Source organism: Melanerpes formicivorus, unplaced genomic scaffold (genome assembly GCF_026170545.1).
Source record: "Melanerpes formicivorus ecotype bairdi unplaced genomic scaffold, bMelFor1.0.p_v2 SCAF_10, whole genome shotgun sequence".
In the NCBI taxonomy this organism is placed as follows: Eukaryota; Metazoa; Chordata; class Aves; order Piciformes; family Picidae; genus Melanerpes; species Melanerpes formicivorus.
Genome location: NW_027142362.1, coordinates 3,392,514 through 3,417,955, shown reverse-complemented (window position 1 = coordinate 3,417,955; position 25,442 = coordinate 3,392,514).

Genomic DNA, 25,442 nt, shown 5'->3' with positions numbered 1-25,442 from the left:
TCTGTGTGGGAGTTGGGGCTCTTCAGTCTGGAGAAGAGAAGGCTCTGAGAAGACCTTATCATGGCCTTCCAGCATCTGAAGGGACTTACAGGAAAACTGGGGAGGGACTATAATACTATGATACTATGACTTTTTAGGCTGTCAGGGAGTGATAGGACTGGGGGGAATGGAAAAAACCAAACAGAAAACTAGAAATGGGTAGATTGAGATTGGATGTTAGGAAGAAGCTCTTCCCCATGAGGGTGGTGAGAGACTGGCACAGGTTGCCCAGGGAGGTGGTGGAAGCCTCATCCCTGGAGGTTTTGAAGGCCAGGCTGGATGTGGCTGTGAGCAAACTGCTGTAGTGTGAGGTATCCCTGCCCATGACAGGGGGTTGGAACAAGATGACCCTTGAGGTTCCCTTCCAAGCCTGACAGTTCTATGATTCTATGTATAGATTATAAACTTTCTCTGGAAAATCTGTGAAAGAACTAGACCAGTGAAAATCTACAGATGGGTGAAATGAGGAGGAAGAGCTCTTTTTATAAAAGCAGCAATTGTACTCTCAGCTTCATTGTCAAATGGTCTATCAATCTTTAGAGTTTAGGTTTAGAGCTCAGGTGGACACATGTAAGCAAGTATTTAAGAAGCCTTGAAGAAATATGCTAGAAAATGGGAAGGCTTAGCTGCTAGAGTGAGCTAAATGGTTCTGCTTTCCTAGGGATGACTTCATGTTAAGAAAGGACATGCCTACCATCAAAATACATCACTGCTCTTGGAATGGGGTGGGGGAAGAAGAGAGAAGCCCCTGCCTGCAATATGCAGTTTGATGTTGCAGCTATGACATAGCCTCTGCTGTGGATGTTACAAGGAGGTGCTCTAGCTCTTATGAATAATTCAGCCCACTGAGAGTAGGCCATTAGACACTGACCCAACACAAGCCTGGTCCCATCAATCTCTATTTCTGAAGGAAGCCCAGGCAGTAGCAGCATCCTTTTGAAAGAACCAACACAAGACACTTTTGATTTGCAAGCTAAAGTGGCCCTCAAGTAAGAAAATCAATTCCAACACAGAATGACATGTGAGTTTTATTAAGTCAGCATCGTCTAGCCTGCATTATTTAATAGTATGAGTTACTCTGACCTCTGTGAACAGTTAAACTGCATGAGCAGAGCAAACTGTGCTGCAGTTCAGCTCCAGAAGTCAGTCAAGAGTTAAGGTAGAAAGAGTCTGGCAAGGCTGGAGTTACCTACTGTTGATGTCCTGGAATAACAAGTACGTGACATGTAAAATCTCAGCTCCAGCTCTATCTTGCAAATAAGATCAGGTCCTTCCTTTCAGTACATTTGGTTGACATCAGCTCTGAAAAAAAAAGCTACAAGAATATGTTTTCTGGGGGGAAAGTGGGGCAAAACCCCACCTTGTGGTAACTTTTTGGCACTGACTAGAGTAGAAAGCTTGCCAGAATCTGTTTCCTGACGTTCTGGGGCTTGTGTTCGAGATGTGTTTAAGAAAGGAAAAAATATGTACACAAACACAACGAGGAAAGGAATTGATTTTTCATACCACTGAAACGTGAAGGTTGCAACATCTGATTATCAGCTCAGAAGGAACTGGGACCTTTCAAAGTTTAGGAATGAAGCAGGGAGTGCCCCATCTAGGAGTGGCCAGTAGCTGGGAGGTATTTTCATCTGATGGGGGAGATAAAGGGTTTAGTGTCTGCTATTGGCAGTAGAGGATGTGTTTCTAACTGTCTCCTAACTCTCTGGATTTTTGATTAGAAGCCTTGTACTTAATAATGCTTCTTTGACAAGAGTATCATCAAAACTGCTGTATGAAAGCAATACTTACAGCAGATGTTCCTTTTCATCTGAGGAAGAAATGACAGAGTTTAAGAGCTGCTTATTTTTTTAGAATAGAATAGAATTAACCAGGTTGGAAAAGACCTTTGAGATCATAGAGTCCAACCTATCACCCAGCACTACCTAATCAACTAAACCATGGCACCAAGTGCCTCATCCAGCCTCCTCCTAAACACCTCCAGTGATGGTGACTCCACCACCTCCCTGGGCAGCACATTCCCATGGCCAATCTCTCTTTCTGGGAAGAACTTCTTCCTAACCTCCAGCCTTAAACCTCCCCTGGCACAACTTGAGACTGTGTCCTCTTGTTCTGGTGCTGGTTGCCTGGGAGAAGAGACCAAGGCAGACTCGGTTTCTATCCATTCCAGCTCTATGGAGGTCCACCAGAGTCTTCTCTTCTCCAGGCTGAACAACTCCAGCTCCTTTAGCCTATCCTCATAGCAGAGGTGTTTTGTTGTTGTTCTTTCTTTTCTCTCTCTCTCTCTCCCCCAACCCCCTTGAAGTCAAAGATGTGTGAAACATTTCAGGGCAGAGGTTTCTTTTTTCCCCCCACAAAATGTTCCTTTTGCTGGTTTATTTTGGCTGCAGAGGTTTTTGCCTCGTAGGATCTAAATGAAATGCATCAGTGTGATGTTTCAAATGGGCAGCTCACTTAAACATTGTCACTCATTTCCCCTTTGTGATTTTGTTTTGTTTGGAGTTTCAGATGAAGGTTTATTTCTTTTCAACATGGTTGAGGTTTTTGGTGGCTTTTTGGGGTGGGTTTTTTTTCTTTTTGTTTGGTCACAGCTTAGAAAAGAAAATTGGTTTTGCTGATGAACTTTTATTATTTTTACCTCTCCTGTTTAGCTGGGAACGTGGAAAATCAATTATTCACACAATTGTATTTGAGCAAAGGCTTAGGTCAGGTTAGTTCATACTTTCTCCTGCCATTGCAATTATTCTATAATATATGCAAATTCCCTTTGGCTCTTTGGCTCTCTGATAGTCTAGCCTGTCAAACCTTGGCTGCCTAATTGCATTAAAAATGAGACTCATCAAGCAAATCAGATGCAATTCTACCCTTAAGAGGTCTAATTGTTAGGAAGGTTTGCTCAGTTGTTAAAGGGGACCCATCTTTGACACTCCTTTTTTGTCCTACAGGTAAGGACTCTATAGTGCAGCTTGACTCCTAAGAGCAGGATTTAAAGCTACCTTTAAGCTCCAATAGTTTCCCTACCAGAAACATGTAGAATAGACTCCCTAATAATAGAATAGAATTAGCCAGGTTGGAAAAGACCTCAGAGATCGAGTCCAACCTATCACCCAACACCATCTAATCAACTAAACTATGGCACCAAGTACCCCATCCAGTCTCATCCTAAACACCTCCAGTGATGGTGACTCCACCACCTCCCTGGGCAGCACATTCCAATGGCCAATCTCTCTTTCTGGGAAGAAATTCTTTGCAGAAATAATAAAGCCAGTGAAAAATCATAGACTCACCCAGGTTGGAAGGGACCTCTAAAGTTCATCTAGTCAAACCCCCCTGCAGTGAGCAGGGACATCCTCAATTGGATCAGATAGCCCAGAGCCCCAACAAGCCTCACCTTGAATATCTCCAAGGATGGGACCTCAACCTCCTCTCTGGGCAACCTGTTCCAGTGCTCAACCTCCCTCATGGCAAAGAACTTTTTTCCCAACATCCAATCTAAATCTACTATTCTCTAACTTCAAACCAAGACTTTGTCAGGTGTCAGCTGAAAGGCCTCAACCTATGCTGTTGAGGTGGTACAGAGGAGAGTTTGAGACTAGCAATCTCCTACTCCTGGGCATAGACAGTCACTGCGTTCACTGAAACCATTTAAGAGAAGACCTGAGCCTGAGGATGGGGCTCTGAGTCACTTGCTTCCTCCAGGAGTGAAGCCATTTCCCCAGGGACTGAGGTTTCGCAAGCCCAACTCTACCCTGGTGACGAAGGAATCTCATGACTTGGACCACAAGAAGTTTTTCATTTAGTTCAGACACAATTAAAGGCAGAGAAATTTAGTGTGTCATTTGCTGGCAAGTTGCAACCTCCTACCTCCCCCTTACTGTCCCCTAACCCTTATGCTTGTTTTCCAAATGTGGGTAATGATGAGACTCAAGGGAGATGTGAATTATAACGTGTCTGTGGCTTGGCTAATGAAGAAGGAACAGACTTTGTTTCCATCTGGACTGTGGGTTTATTTTCCTCCCCTTTAAAGAAAGGAAGTTGAATTTCTTTTGAAAATTGCTGTAAAAGTAAATTAACCTGAGTTTACTGGTAGTGAGAATGTGCCTCCTGAACAGCCCTGGTCTAAATGAACACTTGCTGCTTGTGTTAACACTAGGAGAACATCTTCAAGATGTGCAGCACCTCATGGAGGTGCAAGGGTTTGCGCAGAGGAGCAGCTTGCTGGACAACAGCTGGGCAGGAACTCTTTTATGCAAGACCCCTGCCTGTGTTTTCATCCAAAGTGGAGCTCCCAGATAATTTCTTGTGAAGGGAAAAACAAGGCTATAGGTGTAAGGCAGCCCTGGATCTGGAGCACTGCCAGCCTCTGGCCTCCTAGGAGACAGGTTGTGCAGATATGTGATGCTACAGTGAGAAAAGCCAACAGCTTCCTTTTTAATTAAGCTTCTTCTGATGAACCAAGAGCAAAAGCTAAATGCCTTGCCTTTGAAGGTGTTCTGGAAAGGTACAAGGAGCTGGAAAGAGCAACATCTGATAAATGGAAATGAAAACACAAATTGAGGGATTAGCAAAGACAAAGTGAGGACAAGGCCAATTAGCAGCGGTTAGGCAGTTTGCACTGTTTCAGGATTAGTTTCTAATGGTGTGGGCTACTATTCCTGGGCAAATGCCATCAGCTGGGCATCTTCTAGTTCTACCTCACCCTGCTGATATGCTCCAGGCATTGCCACATCTCTGATTATTTCCCTGAAGGCTCTGGGAAGGCTTGTGGTGGGTTTTGGAGCACTGCAGTGAAGGATGAGCACCACTTCCATGTTAGAAGATCCCAGTATCAGCTGCAATATTTTGTTAAGCTTTTGACAAAATTAGCTGTCAATCTGAGTTGGAGGAGATAGGAAAGAGCACTTGGACAGGCTTGTCATGCATTTCTTCTACTTCAAAATGCCCTTTGCTGTGTTTCTGTGTCCAGAAAATATTCATAAGGTTCCAGCTTCAGTGAGGATGTTGTGACAATAATGCTGGGATGGAACAAAAAGTATGTTGTACCCCTTAAATGGAAGAAGTAAGTTCATGTTGTCTTGCACATGGGAACCTGGGTCCCTCTTCCCAGAGAGAAATTTATCCCTGGAGGACAAGCAGTCCAAAAAACTCCACTGAGATCCTACTTTGAGAAATCAAATGAATGCTCTATGAGCAGAAGGCCAGAGCACAAATTCCATCTTGGTCTTAATATTTGCCCAGTTGAATGTTGTTAGAACCTGGTGAAAAATGTCCTGTTTTGTCTTTCTCTGGCCTTCACCTTTACTGTTCAAGTTGTTTGCCTTGGTGGAGGTAGAGGCCATTGAATTCCCAGCACACAGGAGGTGCGTGCCACCTCAGCTGCACACACCCATGCCTCACACGTCAGCACATACTTTGTTCTTCCTCACACTGGTTGTTCTTTCATCCTACTCAAGATGTGTAGACAGAGAGGATGCAGCTGCCTGAGCAGTATAAAACTGAACACACAGAGTAATCCTGTCTCCTTCCAGGCCTTTTTGTATGGCATCTCTGCTTCCCACTTGTCGTGGAGGAATAAAACAGAAGATATCCAGGAAGGAGCCATTTGTTTAAATCCAAGCATGAGGAACAAGTGGGTGCTTGTGTCTGCCCCTTCATTGCTCTCCTGTCTCTGAGGTCCCTCATACAATAGATCAGATGTGAAGCCTTTCCTTTTTGTTTTTCCTTGTCCTGATTCAATCATTGGTGTATTTAACCACCTTGGCCCAGCTCCTGAAGCTTGCTGCAATATGTAATGCAGGCTTATCAGATCCTTTTACACTGCTTCCATGTTGACCATATGGTGGCAAAGTTCTGAGAAAGGAAACAGATTTAGGAAAGAAACAATGAGAATTGTTCCTGCTTTTGAATGATATATGGAGTTTACTTAGTTCCTACTGTTTCCTGAAAGGGCACTCTGGAGAGTAAATTACTCTGTTAATGGTGTCTAAAGACGGGTGCCTAAAATAGCTTCTGTCCTGCTGTTCATAAATAATCTGCAAACATGTCACACTCCTCAGCTTTTCATTATATTAGGCAGAATGCAGGCTTTTCACAGTCCCCTCCCTGGGTGTGCATTTAATTCTATCTCCCTTTCCTCATCCACCAATAACCAGAGCTTTTCTCCCAAGCTCTGATTCCAGGAAGTGACTTGCACAGATCATGTCCTTAACCTTCTACAATGATGGCTATTATTGTTAGTAGTGGTGTTAACCTGAACTGTCTGGTCTTCAAAGCAGATCATGCCTTTTTTCTTTTCTTTCTTTTTAATTCTTGTTAACAAGCCTGAGAGTCATTTGAAAAAAAAGGAGATCTCAAGCCTCTAGGAGTGAGGTCACAGAATCATCTCAGACTCAGCTTCTGCTCCCTGATGAATGCATTCATGTGTGGGAACCACATGTCCCATCTCAAGCACACGTTGGGTGAACCAAGATCAAGCTGCTGTCACTTTTTGGCTTACAAACAATGGAGAACTTGCTGACACTGAGAAAATGAGCAGACTGAAGCACAAGTGAGAAAAGGGATTATGGTGATCTATGGATGCTTCTCCTTGGAATGTACAAGCAGCACAGCTGACAATCTCTTTCTTATAGCTAAAGGCATTTTCCTTCCATTACTGACACTGGTCTGTGCTGAACAATGTTCCCCTGTTGCTGTGTAATCCCAGCTGTGTAACCACTCTACTCTGGAAAGATGTGGTTGTTTCACCCCTATTCTCTTCCTCTCATCTCTGGACTTTCACCTTTCACATTCCTCACTTGTTTTATTTCCACTGTCCATAGCCATCCTCTTGACACCTCCAACCTGGCAGAAGATTTGGCAAGGAGCTTGGATATAGCTTACACTTCTTTGTGCTCTTTAGTCCTGCCTCTCAAGCAGGACACATCCATCCACCATGAGTTGGGAGTCACCCTGGAGCAAGCATGTGGTTATGGCCACAGAGTCTGTGTGGTTCTGGCTGGAGGTGGTGAACCCCTGGTTCTAGGGCACACAAGAGGGGGTGTCTGCAGCCCAGATTCCCAGGGTTTTGTTGTGTAATATTTACATGAAAAGAGAAGCACATTCTCTGTAGCTGAAAATGAGCTGATTGTCTCAAGCATTTTGAGATCCTGGGCACTGATTACTCACTGGTTGCAGTTTGTGTCAAAGTTTCTTAATGGAGACAAAAAAACCCTTTTGTCTGGAGACCTGAAAAATGCTCTGCAAATAGCAATTAACCTGCAAGCCTTTCCAGCCTCTTGGCAGCTGTTAACCTCCTCTGAATCCTTTTGCCTGTGTATCTTTGGTGCCTGAACTCTGACTTAACACATGAGATATTACCACAGTTAGTAAAAAACCCCTCTTGGCCTAGGGAGGAGCTGGGCTTTTGGAGGTCATTTCAATTTGTAATGTTAAGGGGGGAGGGGGGTGTGGGAAATAATGTTTTGTGCACCCCAAGGTGGATTTGTGGCCAGTCTTGGATGTAGCTCTGGGCAACCTGATCTAGTGGGAAGTGTCCCTAATTTATTTTAGCATGTCATAAAAAGCTGAGTGGGTGTTAAAACAGGGAAGATAGACAGGGGCTGTCCCTGGCTCTGGGGCACACACGGAGTTTTATTTTCCTCAGGCTTCTTCACTCACTTTTGTAAGAGGAATGGAAATGATCTGGTACTGACCTATAGTGGGTTCAGAAGAACAAATAAGTGTGTTGAACTGGAAAGCTGGCACTTCTGAAATAAGATTACTGGCAAATTGGGGGAAACTTTGCACTCTGATGTGGGCAGTTTAGTCATGGCTGGGTGGCAGAGGGGGGAAGCACTGGTGGTCTTAATGATTCTTGTTCACTAGCTGGGTAGCCCAGGGGTGGAGCATTCACAAGGGCCAGCCCTGCTCTGACAAGCTCCTGTTTCCTCCAAATATTGAAATGCAAGGCATAATGCTAGTAGCTGTTTGTGCTTCCTTCCTGTTGCTCATGATCCTACAGGTAAAAGACAGCAGGTCACTGAGCTGGGCTGCTTGCCAAGGAAGTTTAATTGCAAAATCTTTATTAAAGCCAACGTTAAGAGCAATGTGTCTCTAGGAATGGATGACATTTCCTTCTAATTACCCAGAAATATGAAAGCTCTGTGCAAGGGAATTACTGCAAGAATTAGCATGAGATTATGTAATCACCCATTTTAACCAGGACCAAATTTACACAGCAGCTGTGGTCTGCTTAAGGATTGCTGCCACCAGGGAATGAACCACGTTTCGCTCAGCTGGGGGGCCTCTGTCTGCCATGGCCCTGACTTAGCAGCTTGTCCTCTGGCCTAAGATCAGCCTGAAAGGGTGAAGAACATCCTCTGTGCAGAGGTGTGAGCAGCTACCTGAGCAGAGCTGCTTTTTCAGCACAGCCTAATTCATAGGCTGGTGGTACAAGCTCATGCCTTTTGGAACCAGCAAGAGTCTTTGGTGCTCCCAAAATCCATAGTTTGAAGAAACCTATTCATCTTCTGTTCTGTCTTGCCACTCAGCTGCTGTCACAGAGGGCTGGTGAGGAATTGAGGGTCCATTGTACACATGGGGAAACTGCAAGAGGGATAACTGAGGCTGCAAACTGATTGAAATCAGATCTGTGGCCTTTGCTTTAATCATAAAATGTCTCACTGGAAACCAACACCCACAAACTTCACTTTCTGCCTGGATCTTTTAGGGTTGCCAATTAGTTATTGCTCCAAGACTTAAAAGATGGAGACAATATTTTTAACAGAGCCTGTTGCAACAGCAAAAGGGGTAGTGGTTTTAAATAAGAGGGGAGATTTAGGCTAGATCTAAGGAAGAAAGTTTTCACAATGAGGATGGTGAAACATTGGCACAGGGTGCCCAGAGAGGTGGTGGACACCCCATCCCTGGAAACATCCAAAGTCAAGTTGAATGGGGTTCTGTGCAACATGATCTAGCTAAAGATCTCCTTGCTCACTGTAGAGGGCCTGGACTAGATGACCTTGGAAGGTCTCTTCCAACCCAAAGAATTCTCTATAATTTATTTATCAGCCATTATTTCCTTGTTCATTTTTGGCATTGCTTGTATATAGTGTGGGAATTCAGCACCAGGCAAGTTTTTAGACATCACCTCACACCATTATAACCACCACTGCCTCTCACTAGTCCCTGTTCCATGCTGCAGGTACAGATGTGCTTTGCTTTTGCTGTTCCTGTCAGGACTGTGTCAGCACGAGGCCATCAGAAGACACATTCCTCTTCCTGGAGCTTGTTCACTGTGTTGGGATGCTGCTCTACAAGCACAGCTGCAGGTCTATGGAAAACAGGTCTCTCTGCACAGATATTAATGAATTAAACCTTGCATATGCAATAACAAATTTGAACTTCTAGACAGGGGATTTCATTCCCCCAGGGTTTCATAACCCTGTTACACAGGTGCAAGAATTGGTTCATTTCTCAGGGAAATTTAGTCACCTCAGGGATGCATTAAGTGTTACCTGCTAAATCCATCTATCTAGTTTCTTATTCTGAGCCTGCTCTGTGCTTTGCAAATGCACAGGCATTTCCTTCCCACATAGCTTTACATTATCCATTGAAAATGAATTATGTCTTCAACCCTCTAATTCACTTACACTAGTTCCAAAGTTGCCTTATTGAATATTATGATCTTCTGTGCATTCATGTTTTAATTTGCATTTGATTTAGCTCCCCAGGCCTTGCAGGCTGACCTTGATTATCCTTGGTAGAAGGACAAAAAACACCAACAAACCAACAGAACAACCAAAAAAAACCCCAAACAAACATTAAAAAATCCCCCAAACCAATCCATCAGGAAAAACAAACACACAAACCCCACCAAAAATCCCCAAACTGACAAGGGTGCACAAAGTCATGCATCTATGTTAAAATTTAAGCTCTTTAATTGTTTGAAGAAGAAAAGAGGTTCTCCATGTCTTTGTGTAAGCACATTTGGGTAGCTGATGTTTTAAAGTCCTCACTGCAGTAGTTGTGCTTCTGTCAGAACCTTTTCCCCTCTGTAACATTGCATTGCAGAGCTTGATGTCTTCAGCCTATCTAACCTAGGACTCTGCTGTGAAAGCTCTGTCAGCTCTTCTCTATCCCTCAGATTTTTTTTCTGCCTGTGGCTTAGAAATTCCCTTCAGTTCTAGTCCTAGTGAAGTCAGATGTAACTTTTTGTTTGCTTTTACAGGGTCACAGTTTTACTGGTGATGCTAAAATAGCACAGCTTCAGAACCTACTGGTGACAGTAATACATCCAAATCTCAGCAGAGCATGGGAAGAACTGACCAGGTCATTTGAATTTGAATCAATCTTTTCTTCCCCCTCTATTTTCCTAAACACATGTGCTCTGTCCATGGTATTGCAAGGTTCAGTGCAATCATAACTGTCCAAGGATTAAACCAAACAAATTTATTCCTCAGGGACTGTAGGATTGCCAACTAAGGTCTTCCTAAATGCTATACGGGCATAACATCACCTTCTCACAAACTAGGGATCCCTGGGTGGCATTCATCCAGGGATTTCTCACTCCATGAGTTGCCTGTGATCAGATCATGGTTTTTAAGGGTTGCTGCCTATCCAGAATTGCTAAACAAATGTTTTTGAAGCATTTCAAAGTCTGCTCTCCTTGCAAAAGGTTTTCTGGGATTGTTTATTCCCATAGCAAGTCTGAAATTCCCTTACCCCCTCAACAGGTCTTCAGTTAAGTATTGCTTTGATTTATATCTGAGTTCTTACTGCATAGGTGTTCTAAGCTGCAAGAGAGCTTTCTTCTGATAAAATTACCTGTTTGAAAATAAAGCCCACCCAGCCCATAAATCTTGTTTTCTGCTGCTCATTTAAATACAGCCTGGCTTGTAGCAACACTTTCAGAACAGACAAACCTGTAAGGTAAAAGTACTGAATCAGAAGGTATCACAGTACATTAGAGGTTGGAAGGGACCTCCAGAAATCATTGAGTCCATCAAGACATGCTTAAGGGATCCTGGACACCTTTCCTTCTGGACTCAAAGATCTCCACCACCTAATCTCATAGATTAAGTGGTGGAGTCGCCATTAGGTGGTGGATTCACCAGCACTGGAGGTTTTTAGGAGGAGACTTGATGGGGTGCTTGGTGCCATGGTTTAGTTGATTAGATGGTGTTGGATGATAGGTTGGACACCATGATCTCAAAGGTCTGGTCTATTCTATTCTATTCTATCTCCAAAGATGATAGTGTCTCAAATCCGAATCAAGCCATCCATTCCAGCTTTCCCTGAGAGAAACCTCTTTGACCCAATAACTGAGCACAGGTGTCATGGAATTGGCATGGCAGGAGCGTACCAGTGCTTGACTTGCTCACGGTCAGCAGTTTAGGCCTTGTCAGAAATGTATTCCCATAGGTTGAAAGCCATCCTAATCTTGTTCTGTCTGTTCCAGACACACGATTGAGGCAGCTTCTAGAGGGATTAGGGAAGAGATGAGTCTGAGGGCTTTGTTCTGACACCTTGCTGAGTTGTTATTAAAGCATAATTTCTTTTTAATAAAATGCAAAGAGGCCTTTACATCAGCTGAGAGTCTGACCTCAAGACCTTGCAGGTTTTTGTGGAGACACTGCCCTCATATAAACAGCTGTTTGTTCATGCTCTTTCTCCTATTCATTATGGTCAAAGTCTGAGCTCATGTCTGTTTCTTAGCACACAGAGAGTCTATAAATTCAGGGATGTTTGAGTCATTCTTGGGTTTCATCAAGTGAAAATCTTACATGATGATAAGAGCAGGCAGTGTGACTGCCTGATTTTGAAGATCCTATCTCACAGAGAAATAAATAAATAAAAGACATTCTTTAGCTATTTTGAGCTCTGCAATTACCCCCACAAATAACTCCTCCCTATTAGAGAAATACAATCCCTCTCATTACCAAAAAGCAGCAACTAGGATTGAGCTGGTGCTGGGAAAGACACGCTGTCGTTTTTGTTTTTCATTACCAGAGTAATTGCAGCAGATTTATTTAACCAATCGTTCATCAGGCAGTTTGCAAAAGCTCCTGAGGCTGCTGCAGTTGTTGGACAGTTGACAGAATTATTTAGCTGATAGATACAAAAGATAATTTGATTGAAGTGCGATTTCTGCGGGCCTGAGAAAAACAGAGGGCTTGTTTTGTCTCTCTCTTTGGAGTCAAAGAGGCTCCAGAATTAGATCTTGGAGCAGGAGGTAGCTTCACAGTTGGCCTCTGGAAATATTTTGCTGTTTTAAAAATAATTTTACTCATTAGTCCTGCTTGTCATTAAATAAATATAGCTACATTTGGCACTAATGATGCCCTCAGTCCAATAAAGCACTTAACAGGTGTATGATTTACAGGAATAATCCTGCTGGCTCGTGTGCTTATGGTTAGATCTGTGCATAGCAGCTCGGTTCATCAAAACACAACAAACGCTTTACTCTCCCTGCAAGCGGTTGCCTGAGGTGTGTGCTTGAAATGGAGCAGACAGAAAGGGACCTGGGGGTGCTGGTAGATGGTAGGCTGAGCATGAGCCAGCAGTGTGCCCAGGTGGCCAATAAAGCCAATGGCCTCTTGGCCTGTATCAGGAATGGTGTGGCCAGCAGGACAAGGGAGGTTATTCTGCCCTGTACTCAGCACTGGTTAGGCCACACCTTGAGTCCTGTGTCCAGTTCTGTGTTCCTCATCAAGAGAGCTGTTGAGGTACTGGAATGTGTCTAGAGAAGGCTGATGAAACTGGTGAGGTGTCTGGAACATAGCCCTGTGAGGAGAGGCTGAGGGAGCTGGGGTTGCTTAGCCTGGAGAAGAGGAGGCTCAGGGGAGACCTTATTGCTCTCTGCAACTACCTGAAGGGAGGTTGTAGCCAGGTGGGGTTTGATCTCTTCTCCTGGGGAACCAGCACCAGAACAAGAGGACACAGTCTCAAGCTATGCCAGGGGAAGTTTAGGCTGGAGGTGAGGAGAAAGTTCTTCACCAAAAAAGGAATTGGCCATTGGAATGTGCTGCCCAGGGAGGTGGTGGAGTCACCATCACTGGAGGTCAAGAAAAGCCTGGATGAGGCACTTACTGCCATGGTTAATTGGATGGTGCTGGGTGATAGGTTGGACTGGATGATCTTGGAGGTCTCTTCCAACCTGTTATTCTATGTTTCTGTGATTCTATGTGTTCAATTGCTTTGCCTGGTGGGGATGAAAAATAACCTGTTAAATTCACTAGATGCTGGGTAGCTTTACTGGATCCAGGTGTGTCAGAGAAAGATTGAGGACCATGTTATCTATTGTTTGTTCTGTGCTTCAGATGACCTGATGTGAATGCTATGATTTATTCTTGGTGCTAAATGTGATATTTGGTGACTTTTTTGTTTGTGGTTCAGGTTACTTGGATAAAGGTAAGGAGACTGATATGAAGTCTGTAAAACATGAGGAAAGGTAAGCTGTGGAGGTTCATAGATTGAGTTGGAAGGGATCTTGAAGATCAACTTAATTCCAACCCCCTCCTGGCATGGGCAGAGACATCTTCCACTAGACCAGGTTTGCTCAAGATGCTAGAGCCCTTGCCATTGGAGGTCTGTAAGAGCAGGACAGGCAACATCCCCGTGGATGACATCCATCATCAGCCCTGCTCTGAGGCAGGGAACGAATGGAGTGACCTCTGGAACACTCTGACCTCTGCTTCCTGAAGCCGGGAGAAGCTTCACGGATCAATATCTGACCAATTGCCAGGCCAGTGGTTTTTATCATTAAACAACCAGCACAAATATTTCTGATTTATTTTTTTTTTCCCTTTTGTGAAAAAAGAACTCCTCTTAGAGAGAGATGAAATGGATGTGAGCAGTGTGCTAAGTGCAGGCTTGTTTTTCAGCCAAGAAAACATTTAATATTTATTTTCCTTTGTCTTGTTGGAAATCTTACCTCCCAGTTGCAGAATATTTTATGCAGATTAAAGTGAAAATCAAATCTGACATCCTTTCCTGACAAGCGCTGAGAAACTCGAAGGCTAAACAGCTTTGCAGTGCAGTACTATGTGGCTTTTTTGAGGAAGAGGGGAAAAGAAGAATGGAAATTATGCTTCCCAAGTGGTTTGGATAGAAGAAAACAGTGCAAACCTCTACCTGTTCCAAAGCTCAGTGCCTATATGCTAGTATGAAGTCAACCTGATGTATACAATTCAGCTGCCTAGTCTAGCTAATCTCAGACTCTTACCTGGACTTTAAATACTCAGGTTACTGGTGTGGTATCCAAACTGAACTGCCCTTGTTTTAGTGGGAAGAGAGCAAGAATCCCTTTTAGGTGTGGAAATCAGACATGAAAATCCACCCAGTCTATAATGGAGACAGAGCCTGAAGATCTGCTGTCATTTCCCCTCTGAATCTTTTCCCTGGTGCTGTATAAAGACCTGAAAAAAAACCCTCCAGAATTTGCATGCCTCCTTCTCTACCAAGAACTGAGATGTAATTGCCTAGAATATCTTCCTTTGGCCTCTAAACATGTTCTCTGTAAGATCTGCTGTTTCTCCAACTCCAACCCAAAGCTATCCCTCAGCATTTCCCTGCTGCAGAGCAAGAAGGCTCTGGCAGTCTGTTTCTGTTGGGGGTTGGTTGGTTGGGTTGTTTTAGGGCTTTTGTGTGAGGTTTCCTTTTGGTTTTGTTTGCTTTCTCATACCCTTGTTTGGTTTGTTGTTATTGTTTGGGTTTTTACTTGTTTCTGTTTGGGCTCTTGTTGATTTTGTTTGGGTGTTTGGGGGTTTTTTGGGGGTGTTTTGTTTGGTTGGGGATTTTTGTGGGGTGTTTTGTTGGTTTGGGTTGGTTGTTTTTTGTTGTTGCCATTTTTTTTTCCTGGTTAGAGAGATTTGATGGAAGAGCTCTTGATCTGCAATGTAAGAAACCAATATTTCCCAGGTTGTGTTACATCAGTACATCATTATTATGCTCCCCCCCCCCTCCCTGCCCCTTGCTAATTTATTTATTTTATTGCTGGTGTTAAATGGTTTTGTCAAAAGTAACTCTTTACAGCCCATTAATGCCAGAGCAGATGATTGTTTTCCACCAGCCCTCATGAATAATTCAAGCTGCCTGCTCACAGTCTCATCCTTGACACTGAGGGCTCTTCTGAGGAAGCCAGGTTATTAAAGGTAAAAATGATGATGAGCCTCATCCTTGAGCAGGATGTACTCATTAATCCTCATAAGCAACTCAATCTGGAGACAAAGCATACAGTGCTGGGGCTTTTGCCACCCCCTGCTTTTCTCTTCCCCTTGCCACTGCTTTTAATGATGCTACCGCTCTGGAGATTCTCTTGCAACAACAAAGTCAAGGGACACAATAAATACTTCAGGAGAAGTGAAAGGAAGAGTAAGTGGTGAGATGAGTGCTCAGCAAGAAATCTTCTCTTCTCTCCCCTTGTTCCTCCTTCCAAATGAATTCATTTTGCTCGTTCTCATGCCCCTTGCATGCTGGCTCTCTGCAAGTACTTGACTGAACATGTTTATTGGCAGAAATGTTCTGGGACTCAGGGAATGATAAGAGTGGAATATTAAAGCAATGAAAACTGTATACATATTCATACACCAGGAACTTGATTGTTAGCTCTGATAATTGTTTCTCAGCTGTGTTTACACAATGGTGGTGAAATCTTATAAGTAAATTATGAGGTTAGTCGTGAAGTTGGCAATTGGTCTGATTTGTGCCAATAATAGAAGATAACTGAGAAAATACCTGGAAGCCAGCCTGTTCTCTTGGGTTTGCCAGTATTCAAAACAACCTGAATGGTAATGGAGCCATATCTGTACTTTTGGTTTGTTTGCTTTGCAAGGTGATTTCATATTAGCTACTCTGAGGTTTTGTGAATGCACTTGTCTAAAAATACAGTAACAGGCCCTAGATCCCTGCACAGCTGAGCTGCAGGTGGCCCACAGTCCAGCCAACTGTTTCAATTTTACCAAGTGAGCAGAGATGGGGTCCCCTCGAGTCTAAAGGGATGCTGCTGCTCTAGGCTCTTGGAATCATAAACAGCACATTTCAATTACAATGCGTGGGGCATAATTGTGTATTGCTTGACACAGCTCTCTAGGTGGCTGGAATGGGCTGAAAAGATAGACTTCAGTGATTTGTTCTGCTTTATGGTGCTCGTGTGTTGCCATTATTTTCACTCTTTGAAACGGGTAGGGAGTGTGTGAAAAAGCACAACTGGTTCTGCATGTGCTGGAAGAGCCTTTTAAACACTGGGGAATGTAAGAGGCAACATTCTTTTGGGAGCCAGGTAGGGCTGAACATCTAAGAAAGGAAGGAATCTTCATTAGGTGAACTTTCATTTTCCCATTCAAATCCATATATCCATATTTTTTTTGTCAGCTTCCCAACCAACCTGTATTGAACACACTGTCCCTGGGGACTGATACAATGCCTGCCACTGATCACAGCTCCTGCATAAACCCTGCCTGGGGACGTGGAAGGACTGGTATTTTTTTCACACCCTTTTGAGAAAGCTAAGCATCCCTTTCCTTCAATCTATTAAGTTTATTGAAGAGGAGGTTAAGAGGTGATTTGATCCACTAATATATAGTAGACAGCTCCATTAATCTAGAAGAGGTAAGTAAAGGATGTAACAAGATCTAGTGGGTTGGAAGGTAAAACTGTCTGAAGTCAAACACTGCTATTTTTAGGTAGCTGGCCACTCACTCACCCAGATCTGCTGTGGATTTCCCCTTCTCCATTTAAAATCCACTGACTTGAACAATAGCTGTGACTCTGGTTGAGAAATGCCTGTGTACAGTTTGCTGATTTCAGTTCTTCAGGAGAGCACCACCACAGATGGAACTCTTCCATTCTGACCTAAAAGTCTATGAACAAAAAGAGAAAACCTCACAGAATCACCAAGGTTGGAAGAAACCTCAAAGATCATCAAGTCCAACCTGTTCACCTCTCAAGTTTTCAGGGCTTGAAGAGGAGGGGAAAAATGTGGTGCTCTGATACTCTATTTTCCAAGCCCACCAAATAGAATATAATTTAAGAAGGACATTGAGGCACTTGAAGGTGTCCAGAGAAGGGCAACAAGGCTGGGGAGAGGTCTGGAGCACAGCCCTGTGAGGAGAGGCTGAGGGAGCTGGGGTTGCTTAGCCTGGAGAAGAGGAGGCTCAGGGGAGACCTTCTTGCTCTCTGCAACTTCCTGAAAGGAGGTTGTATCCAGGTGGGGGTTGGTCTCTTCTCCTAGGCAACCAGCACCAGAACAAGAGGACACAGTCTCAAGCTGCACCAGGGGAGGTTTAAGCTGGAGGTGAGGAGAAAGTTCTTCCCAGAAAGAATAACTGGCCATTGGAATGTGCTGCCCAGGGAGGTGGTGGAGTCACTGTCCCTGGAGGTGTTCAAAAAAGGATTGGACATGGCACTTGGAGCCATGGTTTAATTGTCAGGAGGTGTTAGGTAATAGGTTGGACCTGATGATCTCTGAGGTCTTTTCCAACCTTGTTGATTCTATGATTCTATGTTCAGGCTGTGATGTTGTTTCCCCTGTGTTAGCTGGGAGCATTGGGGTGCAGTTTAAATGAGAGCAGCACTCATGCATTAGTCCATCATTATTTTCTTATTCTTTTCTGCTTGTTCCCCATGATTTATACTGCCTGGGTTTTGTTTCCTTGCTGGTTCTGCTGCAACAGAGTGTGAGCTGATGACTGCTTAGAAAGTTCTTTTTTTAGCTTATTTCCCCTCCTTCCAAGATAAACTGAGGTCTAACTGGAGGGAGGCCATAAGGGCAACAATCCTACTGCTGTTCAAAACAATTCAACTCTCACTTCTTTTGCTGAGCAAATCAATGAGTAGATGTGAATAGATGAGTAGATGTCAGTAGAATTCTATAGCTAATTGTTGGGGCTTTAGAAGCTAGTCTTATACAGGTAATTTTAATTTGCCAGAACTTGGAGAACAGGTTTTGCTGATAGCAATCTGCTCAATAAGCAGGTTGGGAACCCATATGGGAAATACTTAATTCCTTTTTCTAATCCCCTGAGGCTTCTGTTTCCTGAAGGGGGGGAAAAAAAGCACCTTCATAATCTTCATTTGATACATATGACACAACTGACTGCTCTTTCCCCTTCAAAGTATCTTGGTCAGAACGTTTATTTCAGTGGTAAATCTGCACTGTATCGAGTTTGCAAAGCGATTGGTTAGTAGGAGGTGACTGAGGCATCACCCTCTGCAGGCAAACCTTGATAATCCTCTTTGCTTTTGATGTCTCTTTTTCACTTGAGCCCACAAAAGGAGGTGGTGTGCTCCTCAAGATGGGCTCTCTGCATATTCTGATTCCTTCCAAGGTCACTTGGAGAACACTTGCAGCAGTATTTGATTGAGATTATGCTTTAAAGACGGGGACTGCAGAGCAGTTGATAAGGATTTAAAGACATTAAACTCCTTCACTTGCTAAAAGCATAACATCAGAAGGTTAAGTTTGGCCATGTCATATTAACTTAGGACAATATTTCTGCATGAATGTCAAGTGATGTGAGTATTAACAGCCCTTTACTTTGAGTCCTTTTGTCCTCACACTGCCTTTTTACAGTAGTAAATCAAAGTATGCATAAACTCTAATTGCTGGGAGTGGTGAGTATCGTATAATAGCTTAGGTAGGAAGGAACCTTAGACATTATCTACTCCAACCCCTCTGCCGCAGACAGGGACACCTCTCAACAATATTCAGCTGGTCAAGGTCTTGTTCAGCCTGGCCTTCATCATCCCCAAGGGAGGAGGCATCCACAACCTCCCTGGACAGCCTGTTCCAGAGTCTCACCACCCTTGTACTGAAGAATTTCTTCCTCAGATCCAGTGTAAGCCTGTCCTCCCTCAGCTTCAAACCATTCCCCCTTGTCCTGTCTCTAGACACCCTCATGAAAAGTCCTTCTGCAGCCTTCCTGTAGGATCCCCTCAGGTATTGGAAGGCAGCTCTGAGGTTCCCCCTGAAGTCTTCTCTTCTCCAGGCTTAACAACCCCAGCTCCCTCAGCCTCAGCTGGATGTTAGGAAAAAGTTCTTCACAGAAAGAGAGATTGGCCATGGGAATGTGCTGTCCAGGGAGGTGGTGGAGTCACCATCACTGGAGGTGTTTAGGAAGAGACTGGATGAGGTACTTGGTGCCATGGTTTAGTTGATTAGATGGTGTTGGGTGATAGGTTGGACTTGATGATCTTGAAGGTCTTTTCCAACCTGGTCTGTTCTATTCTGTTCTATTCTCACCGCAAAGATTCTCCATCCCTTGGATCACCTTTATGGCCTCCTCTGGACTCACTCAAACAGCTCTGTCCTTCTTATGCTGGGGACACCAGAACTGGACACATAATTCAAGGTTGGGTCTCATCAGAGCAGAGCAATGGGTATAAAGTATAGCACAGGACGTTCCACCTCAGCATGAGGAGGAACTGTGAGGGTCACAGAGCACTGGAACAGGCTCCCCAGAGAGGTTGTGGAGTCTCCTTCTCTGGAGATTCTCAAGCCCTGTCTAGATGTGTTCCTGTGTGACCTGTGCTGGATTCTGTGGTCCTGCTCTGGCAGGGGGCTTGGATTTGAAGATCTCTGGAAGTCCCTTCCACCCACTAAAATCCTGTGATCCTATGAATCTGCCTCCCCAGATCCATGTCTTCATCTGGGCTTCTACCCTGTGGTGCTCCTGAGTGCGTTCTGATTTGTTGCAGCCTGTGAGAGGCAGAAAGTTGGATAGAAAGAGTTCAAATGTAGGCTGAGATTGAAGCTGTAAGTGTCTTCAAAAGCTAGGCTTTTCAGGCCTGTTTTCTCCTTCTGAGAAAATCATCAGTGCTGTTAATGAGGATCATGTGAAGCTGGTGTGAAAAATCCCCAAGCCCAACAGCCTGTGCAAAGTCTCAGTTTGTCCCAGCAAAGCCCTGAGCCTTGGTGTAAACCTGAAGAGATTTATGGTTTCAAGATGAAATCAGGTAATGCTGAAATTCTCATGGGGTTTCAATACCAGGTGAAATATGTTGTTTATTCTTAGGCTTTTCCTTTGAACTTGGTGTTTGAACTCCTGAAAAAAAGATTATTTTGGAGGGGTGGGGATGGGGGTGCAAATGGCTGCCAGATGGCAAAGGATGAGGGTCTGACAACTCTTCTGTCCTGTAAACATTTAGTCTAGGTGAGGTCCTGGAACTGGAGGGTGGAAAAGAGACTGCAGGGGGGGAGCTGGAAGCTCACCACATTCCTGTCATGATTTTCTGCAATGGCTGATTGGCTCAGGCTACCAAAGGGCTGAGGAAAACGAAGGAGATGCAGAACATAAACAGTGTTTGGGTTGGTTTCTAGCAAAGTGCTAAAACTGGCAACCTTCACTGCTTTGCTCTGTAACATGCCCTGTAGCAATGAGTTCCACCAGCTAGGAGAAGGCTTTCTGTAGCAGCCTGCTCTGTTTCTATGTTTGAACTGCTGCTTGGTAAATGTAAGGTTCTTTACCTGCTTTTGTTTCGAAAAATAGGGACTAGGCATTCTTGCTTCCCAATGGAATAGCTTTCAGTCTTGCAGTTATGCTCTTGTGTACTTCTTCTAGCCTAAATGATTCTATTATTCTATGCTTGTGACCTCCTGGGCCTCCATTGTACACAAAGAGGTAAACAAGAAGAGCAAATAGGCATTTTCAGTGGCTGCTGCTTTTTTTTCTGGCTTGGAGACTTTAGGTCCTACTTAAACTTGTACTAAATGGCTCCTAGGAAGTGTAAGAATTAGTGAAAATGAAGCAGAATGGACTCAAAATGTTTATGGAACAGAACTTAATCCAGCTATCTGAGCAGCATGAGGATGGGGCTGTGCTCACTTTCATTGGTGTTAAATATTTGAGGCTCCACTGTCTTTAAATGGTCATCTGGAACTGCTTTTAAAGCACAGCTTAGGCCTTCAGATTTTTGTTTCCATTAAAGATATGAGGGGCAATAATGAGGAAGAAAAGGAAAAATCAATTACTTCTCCTTCAGTGCCACAGTCTTCCTCTCTGCAGCTGTAAAGTGGCTCTCCAGCAAATTATTGGCCCTCCCTTTGTGTCTGCTTCAGAAATAGAAACCCTATGAAGGTCCTAGCTGAAATGAATTCAGTGTAATCAATGTTTGGAACTTTAATTGTGGAGTTCAGTCCCTTTTATATCAGGCCAGGCAATACCTATCCAAGCTTCAAAGCTTATTCCAGCTGGACTTACTCACTAAATTATCTGTCCTTCTGGAACAGAGGATGCTTTAGATAAGTGTATGTGTCCAGAAGTAAAAATCCTTTCTGTTCCCCCTCTTCCTGCCTCTGACCTGACTGGGAAGGGAGAGTATCTCATGAAGGCCTGTGCTGGGCTATTGCTGAGGTTCAGTTCAGCAGCTCTTCTTCACCTGCTTTCCAAACTGCTGTTTCCAAGCACTCCAGTTGTGGCAGTTTAGGCTGGGCACCTCCTGTTGCTGTTACTCCTCAAACCAAGACACCAATTAATCTCATTTACTAGCTTGTGCCTGAAGGAAAACTCTTAGATGAAAATCCCCGGAGTCTGAGCAGCAACAAAAATCCATCTTAGCCCAGATGTTTCTTCTGCACTGGTGTTATATGTTTTTCTGTACATAAAGACAATTCTAGACACACACATTCACTTTCTACATACAATTTCAAGAGGAACTGCAACAGCATGGGGACATCATCTTTCTTTTTTCATGTGTGTAGCACTCATGGCCGATGTGGTTCCAGTGTGGTTCCCTCCACATAGTTGTGCAGTTTAAACAATAACAAGGTTGGGCCACCTGCCATCCAAAACCTCAGCTTGTGGCTTGACTGCTGGGGAGAAATGTTGCAGGTCTCATGGAGAGCAAGGCGTGAAAATGCACTGTGGGACTGCAAGCAGCTTATCAGAGGGAGAATGTGCCTTGCAAAGTCAGAGCTGAACAGAGGATTTCATGTCTTTGGCAAATGTGGTGTGCGTGATCTGACCCATTAATCACATCTTGACAGCCTGCTTGGGGAAGCAGAGTGTTAAATGGAGGAGGGCTTGCAGAGCTTGATCCAAATAGCATGGAGGGGGAGGGGGAGAAATTTTAGTTAGGTTTACTGTTGGAAATTTATATTGATCTGAGTAGAAACTGGTGCTGGAAGGGAGTAAAATCAGCGTTCCATGTTGCCCTGTCAAGTTTGATTTATGCTAGGTGTTTGACAACATCTCAGTTCAGAAACCTTGCTGAACCTTCTCTGCTTTTTAAGCAACGAAAATGAGATCTTCACAACAAACCAAACCAAACCCTACCAAACAATAATAAAAAATCCCCAGCCCAAACTCTCAAAACACCTCCCCCACAAACCCAACCAAACAACAAACAAAACCCCAAGCAATACCACCCCAGCAAAACAACTCTTCCCAAAATACCCCCCCCCCCAAAAGGCCCACCCCAGGCAACAGAATCCCCAGTCCTGCACTGAACAGGGAGAATTCTGCACATCTGGTGGTGTTAAGGTCTCTGTGATGTGTGGCCAGATGTCTCTTTAGTGAAGGTGGAAGTGCATTCAATTTGTTTATGTCTAATATTTGTTGACTTTAAATTTGGCAATTTCTGGAACAGCTGCTTTTGTTTTTTCAGGGTAACATGTCTCTGTCTTCATTTTCCCCTCCTTTTTCATAGTTTTTTTTTTTTTTCTTCTTATGGAATTAAAATTATTTTGTGAGGCAAGGAAGATTATTATATTGCATTTATACCAACTACAATGAAAAGAGAATCAGCTTTTGCCTTTATGACATCATGTACGTACTGGAAAATGCAGAGCTGAACCTTTTGGAAGCCACTCTGTTTTCTGCTCCATTTATTCTGGGGAGGAGTCCACACTCAGATTTCAGTAGTGATGAGAGGTGCATGTAGTCACTGATGTGAGAAAGAAGGTTTTCTATCTGGTGATGCTACTGTAAATGAACAGAAAGTCATTAGCATCACTTGGTTTACTTTCAGTTTCCAGCGATGCCACAGAGAGCAGCTGGTCAGCACAGTCCTATGTACATAGCTCTGCTGGTCATGGAAATCCACAGCTAAGAAATGTCTGGGGTGGGGGGGTGGGGGGAGTGTTTTAAGGAATTTATTTTCCCTGTTTCTTTTACACCACACCACCCTTTGCATGCTCTTCTGAGAGCAGAACTGGAAAACTGCAGTGGCATCTGCAGAGATGGCAGCCAGGCTTCTTCCCTCGATGGTGGGAGCTGGAAAACCAAGGCCATTAAACTTCAACCATTCTTGCTCCTCTAGGACATGAATACTTCTTGGTAAATTAAGCAGCAGCATATAAGATGTATGAAAAAAACAAACCCAAACCCTTCAGGGATTAGATAAGCTAATCTCTAGCACTTACAGACTGTCTTTAAAGGAATGAGCTAAGGGAGGTAAAACACAGTCTGAACTTCCAGTTACTTCTCAAGTGAGATGCAGCCAACTTAGCCAAGTCAACAGTGAACTGTTTGCTCTGCTCCTGCTGAAAACTTCACACTTGGGAAGTTTCTTGACTGCAGTGCACACACGGTCAGTTGTGCTGGCAGCTAATAGAGTCACCCAGGACAATGAACTCTTCCTTCCAAGGCATTTTCATTTTCACAGCTTGAGTGCTCTGGGAGTGCCAAAATAATCAGGGCTTTGCATTTTGTGTTTCTGCCATATATGGGCCAGGGCCTGGCTGTTAATCCCTCAAGGTGGCAGTAGCTTAATTAAAGCTATGTATTGGTGAGGAGATAATTGTAATGTCCTTTGAGTGGCTGGTCCTAATTTACACCGTGTACAGCCTGAATGCAGTCATCTATAATGTATCAAAGGTCTAGGCCAGGTTTTAATATAAAGCCATGTAAGATAAATGAAGAGTACATGTAGCAGGTGCTCAGTACATGCATTTATATTAAGCCCTGCTCATTGAGGTGGTGATTAGATGAGTTATGTCAGGGAATTGTAACTGCTTCACTGGATGAAGAAAAGGTTATTTCTAAGAGCTCATTTCGACAGTGTAACTGGCACATAATTCAGATATCAAACACTAAATGAGAGAGGAGAGCAGGAAAGGTGCAGCTGCTGAGCCGTGTGGACAACACACACACACACAAGTGCAAATAAGTTTGAGGGTGGAATTCCTGCTAGAAAGCCATTTGAGTAATGCCCTCTCAGATAGGCTTTAAACACCCTGTAGTGATATTTAACTGCATCTAAAGTGAGGTTAGTTTGGGATTTGTTCAGGAAGGGGCGGCCCAGTCATAGTTCATTTGCTTTCCTTGTGTCTCTCTATACCCAGGAGTGTTCAGGTCAAACCTATCAGAGCAAAGGTGGAAGCACAAGGCTTGTCTTCCTCAGACTGTTTTATTAGCAAGAGAATCATAGCATTTATCAAGCTGGCAGGACTTCTGAAAGAGGTAGTTGTGACTTTCTAATTTCAGCACTGCAACCAGATCACAACGAAAATATGCACTGATGGGTTTATCACTCTCCAAAAATATCTGAGACCTTTTTGTCTGCACTGTTTCTCCAGCTGGCCTTGGACAAACACTGAATCAGTGGATTCAGTGAGCACTAATAGGCTCTGCCCTTGTTCAGACCATGGGTGCTGGGGCATGAAAAGGATGAGGCAACCCTAGAGAGAAGAGAGCCTGAGGGCACAGGAGAGGACTCATAGCAAGGATTCCTGAAAGGAAGATAGGATGGATGTGGAATGAGAACTGTGCATGTGTAATAAACAACTGCTTGGACCTGTTAAGCATGGAGTTTTGTTTTCTGCTCGCAAAGAAAGCACAACACTGCTTACAAATACCAGGCTCTGGCACCCACTGCCCTCTGCACAGCATTGTGCCTGAGAACACATTCCAAATGTCAAGAACGTGCTGCTAGGTGTTCACAGGCACAGCTCCTTGTATGAAGCATGTGTTGGTTTTTGCTTGGGTTTGTGTTTGTTTATTTGCTTGTTTTTCTTCCCTAGCAAGTGTAGTAACCAGCTGTGGAGTTTTGCAGCCACTTGCTGCATTAACTATTTCCACATCAATCCTTTCTCTGGAAGGTCAGTTGAGATCATGGGCCCTGTTCTGCCAAGTGCAGCACAAGAAAAGGCAAAGTGGGAAGAGTGCAGCGTAATTCAGTAGGCTGACTTTTAGTGGGTAAAACTGGGGCTGTAAGGATCTAAGCTGTCTGGCAGAAAAGGACCTGGGGGTTCTAATCAACAAGCAACTGAGTAGGAGCAGGCAGTGTGCCCAGGTGGCCAAGAAAGCCAATGGCTTCCTGGCTTGTATCAGAAATGTTGTGTCCAGCAGGACTTGGGAGGTGATTGTACTCAGTGCTGGTGAGGCCATACCTTCAGCTCTGTGTCCAGTTTTGGGCACTTCAGTACAGGAGAGATGTGGAGGTGCTGGAGCCAGGGCAGAGGAGGGCAAGGAAGCTGTGAAGGGCCT